Below are 5,082 nucleotides of genomic sequence, written 5' to 3' on the forward strand. Positions count from 1 at the left end.
CTTACCACCACAAAAAAAAAAGATTATACCTGAAAAAAAAAAAAAAAAAAAAAAAAAAAAAAAAAAAATGTAAGTTGGGGCGGGGCCGGAGAAGTGGCTCAGTGGTTATGAGCACTTGGAGTGCAATTCCCAGTTCCCACATGGTGGCTCACAGACATATGTAACTCTAGATTCAGGAATCCAACACACATTTTTTTAACCTCAGCAGGTACTAGACATACACATTAATCACTGACATGCATGCAGGCGAAACATCCACATACATAAAATAAAATTTAAAAATTATAAAATATAAATTAGGTTGGAATTTGCATGTAATTAAAACATACTCCTTCTGATGACCCAGGAAAGTTATACACTCTCTGTGGTATCCCAAGATAGTTCCAACACACATTTCCCCTCTAGTGCTGCCTCTAGAAATGGAACCCCACCTGAGATATTTGCACAGTGCATCTCAAGGAACGCTGGGCCTTTGGGACGCGTGCACCCTCATGGCCGTCCTTGCCGTTTTCAGTAGTGAGTAGTATTCCGTGAGAGGTGCACAGCCCCTCACTTTTATGCACAACACTGGAACTGTTTCTAATTTTGTTTTTAAAACACACATTTTTATAGAAGCATCTGAACACCAACTTCTGTATAAACAGACTTTTTTGCTTATCTCAAGTAAACACCTAGGAAGAAGGCTGTGTTCTGTAATACGTAATGAACCCCTGTAAAAGATTTGCAGACTGTTCCTGACCAGCCTTGCATTTGCCAGTGGCAGTGAGCACCCAGCTGATTTGTCTCTGGCACCTGGCATCCCCGGGCTGTGTGGGGTGTAAGTGTTTGGTTAGAGGTGTGTGGGTGTAGGTGTGTGGGTTATAGGTGGGTGGTGGTATCTTATTGTGGGTTTATATGCATTTCTCTAACAACCAGGATGCTGAGCAAGCCCGCATGCTCCTTAGCCATCTGTGTGTCTTTGGTGACATGTCGTTCCAAATCTTGTCTTTTATTGGGTTGACTCTACAGATGGGCTTTGAAAATTCCTTAAATATTATGAATTCAAACCCTTTGTTAAATATGAGATTTGCAAAGAATTTTTGTTTGTAGCTTTTTATTTTCTTAATTTCTTAGCAGAAGTTTTTCAGTCCAATTTGTGAGGTTTTACATTTCTGGATGGTAAATCCAGTGTTAAATCTAAGAACACTGCCTGACTCTAGATCACAAAGATTTGCCTCCTATTTTCTTATAAAAGATTCAGATTTAAGTCTGGGATTGATCTAAAGCTGAATTGTGTATTAGTCATGAGGTACAGGGGTCCACAGAGGTCCAACTGCTACAACACCATTTATTGGCAAGACAGTCTTTCCTCCACGTTTGCACCTTTGTCAAAAATCAGCTGGGTACGGTGGCACACGCCTTTACTATCTATCAGCACTGGGGAGGTAGAGGCAGGCAGACCTCTGACTTCAAGGACATCCAGGGTATTGTAAGAGAGAACCTGTCTCAACAAAATCACCTGAGTAAGCCCTCCTTGGTTAGTTTTGCTCCTTCTCTGCTTTAGTTACCCTTGGTCAACCGTGATCCAAAATTAAATGGAAAATTATAGAGATTAACATTTCATAAGCTTCAAGTTGTATGCCTGTCTAGGGCGATAGAACCTCCGGTTCAGCTCTCTTCTGCTGCAGTGAGCATCGGCCCCTTCATCCAGTGATCCACACTGTGTCTGCCACCTGCCCATGACTGACTTACTAGTCATCTTGGCTATCAGAGGGACCCAGCCAAGGTAGTGCAGCACTAATATTCAAGTAACACTTATTTTTACTTAATAACAGCTCCAAGGTGCAAGAGTAGATGGTGGAGAAGCTCTGCCAAGCTCTCTCACAAAAGGCCATTCTCAGGGAAGGAAAAGCCACTTGCCAAATGTGCTATGATCTGCCGTAGGAACAAATCCTCTTCCCAAGAAATATGGAGGAAAATAAAAGTTCTTCTCATTCTGTTATTATGTCTCAACGTTGTAAGTTACAGGTACAGAGCACACGTGCACCTGAGACAGAAACAGGCACATCTGTGAGTTCAAGGCCAGCCTGGTCTACTTAGGAAAGCACCAGCTAGAAATGGAAAATCAGACAGTTTAGAGAGTTAGGCAGGATCTGTGTTTCAGGCCTAGGCCTACTCTGGGGTCTGGAAAGTCAGCCCTGACCATAGGGGGAGTGATTTGTGTGGGTCTGATTCATTGATCTATATCTATGTCTGTCTGTCTATCTATCTATCAATCAATCAATCATCTATCTATCTACCTACCTATCTATCTATCTATCTATCTATCTATCTATCATCTACCTACCTACCTACCTATCTTATTTATCTGCAGACAACATCTTTCCACATAAGCTGTCCTGGAACTCACTATGTAGACTAGGCTAGCCTCAAACTCAAGAGATCTGCCTGCCTCAGCTTCCCAAGTGTTGGGATCAAAGGTCTCCAGTCCCATACATCACTAGGTGTCTCTTTGATCAAGCCACAAGCCCTGATTCCTATGGGCTTGAAGTCACACTCCAGAGGCTAGTGTGAGCCTTTTCTCTCCAAAATTATTTCAGCTATTCTAATGCCTTTGTGTTTCCACTTAAGATTTCAAACAAGACTCATCACATCTACACGTGTGTAAGATTAACTGTGCTGAAGTGGACATAGCGCAGCACTGAGCTCAGAATGTCTCCCATTTATTGAGATCTTCTTTGGCATTTTACAGTTGTAAATACAGTTCCCTGTACCTTTGCCAGCATAAGCTACGCATCATTTTCTATTCCTGCTGTGAAGTACTATTTTCAGATTCTAATATCTAATTATTTATGCCAAATATATAGAAACATATTTATTCGGCGCACAGAGTTTTGTACCCTGTCCTTTACAAACGTAACAGCTCCAAAAGACCTTCTGTCTGTCTGTGGGTTTTACACACTGACCCTGTCTGTCACCTATCTGCTTTTACTGCCTGTTGCTGCTAAGGCCCGCCCAGGACTTGCGGAGCTGTGAAGATGGCCCTTGGTCTTAGGTGTTGGTCTTACAGGGGTGATTTCTGTCTTTCACCATATGTTTGAGGATGGCAGGTTTTGGGTTCTGCAGTGGAATGGAATGAACGAGTGCGATGATGTATGTGAACATACTGGTGCACGTGTGGAGAGAGAGGGAGAGGGAGAGGGAGAGGGAGAGGGAGAGAGAGAGAGAGAGAGAGAGAGAAATTTATTAAACCAGCTCACTTCCAAATACCCACAGAGCCGCACAACACTCCAGAGGCTGGGAACCTGGTCGGTGCTGGGGACCTGTATAGTCTTAATCTGGTGTCAAAACCCTAGAGAGGTGCTCATCCTCACTCAGTCAATGACAGAAGCACAGAATGTTGGTTCTGGCTATCATCGAAGAAATCACCACCACGGGGGAGGAATAACTCGATGGAGGGCGGAAAGGTCGAGTGAGCAGAAGGCACACAGTGGTCCACCACGTCTCTTTTTATTGGGCTGCTACCAGAAGGTTCCACCCACATTTGGGGTGGGAGCGTCTTGCTCCTCCAGTGAGACTCCCTACTTAGTGATTCTAATTTGTGGCAAACTTGACATTAAAACCAACCGGTGCTCCACATCCAAGAGATGGCCTCGTGCCCCTTCCGTTGTGTGAATATGATCACTTGAGCTGAACCAACCTTGCTCTCCTAGGCCCTGAGTTTGGTACCCAGCACACGAGCAAACACCCACAAAGTGGCAGATGGGGACAGCAGCTTTCAGAGTGGTGCCACGTGAAAGCCTGCCTCGATTTCTGTGGCTCCAGAGTGGTGCCACGTGAAAGCCTGCCTCGATTTCTGTGGCTCCAGAGGTGAGTGTGCCAAGGGGTTTCCTCCAAAGTCGGGAAAGGCCTGGGCACAGGCCCTGCCACATCCCAGGACACCTTGACTTTTGCTCCGAGAGAACTGTGTCAAGCTCATACTCTACGGATTAGCCAAGCAGTAAATGTGACATTTCCAGCCCTGAGCTGGAGGAGATCTGTTACAGAGCAACAGAACCAACACAGGAAAGGCCATACTTCGGAACCGGCCCCCTCCGAGCTGTAGACGGACTTTACAGTGTACTGAGCCTTGATCGTGGTTTGTCCACTTATCTTTTAGTGCTGTGGATCCGTGGTGATGGCCCCTTCGTCTCCGATGCTGGTTATTTGTGTCTCTCACAGAGCCATCGTCAGTCTCATGTCTCTATGCTTTCTAGAAATATTTATTTTATGTATATTTATGTATGTGAGTCCACTGTAGCTGTCTTCAGACACACCAGAAGAGGGCGTCAAATCTCATTACAGATGGTTGTGAGCCACCATGTGGCTGCTGGGAATTGAACTCAGGACCTCTGGAAGAGCAGTCAGTGCTCTTACCCACTGAGGCCTTTCTCCAGCCCCCACACTTTTTTTGTTTTGTTTTGTTTTTAGTTTTATTCTTTTTGTTTTCTTTTAGGTGTTTTGTTTGTTTTTTTGACTCCCATGGGTCCCACATGGATCCGGCCCTCCAACTTCTGACTGCTCTGCCCCCTCTGCTCCGAGCCCGCTGCTCACCTGTCTCCTCTACCTTGCTCAACCTAGGCCTGGCTCACAGCAGTGTGCGTGTGCGTGTGCGTGTGCGTGTGCATGTGTGTGTGTGTGTGTGTGTAAGAAATGAACAAAGGAGGGAGGGGTTTCAGCTAGGCTGCTCCTCACTGTGTCTCAAGGTTGACCTGGATGGCTGCACCTTAGGCCACCGGCCTCTCCCACTGCTTCCTCCATGACTCTAAGTGTGGGCTTCTCAAGTAGGCACTCCCCACCCCCGGCTCAGACCCTTCAACTTTACCTAGGCTATTCTTCAAGTCTCAGATTGGACATCGTCCACCTCTGAGGGACTTTCCCTGACCCGCTCAGCTCTGTCATCATCCAAGTCACCACCACCTGCCCTAGAGCAGGAGTCTGTGACTGATTCGTCTCAGAGCAGTCAGTACAGTTTGAGGGGAAAACTGAGTGAGAAAGTGAATGAGGACCAAGCTTGCTGAGGACAGGATGGGTTTGGGCCACCACCCTACTCTGCAGCCCTCG

This window comes from Mus caroli, chromosome 18 (genome assembly GCF_900094665.2).
Source record: "Mus caroli chromosome 18, CAROLI_EIJ_v1.1, whole genome shotgun sequence".
In the NCBI taxonomy this organism is placed as follows: Eukaryota; Metazoa; Chordata; class Mammalia; order Rodentia; family Muridae; genus Mus; species Mus caroli.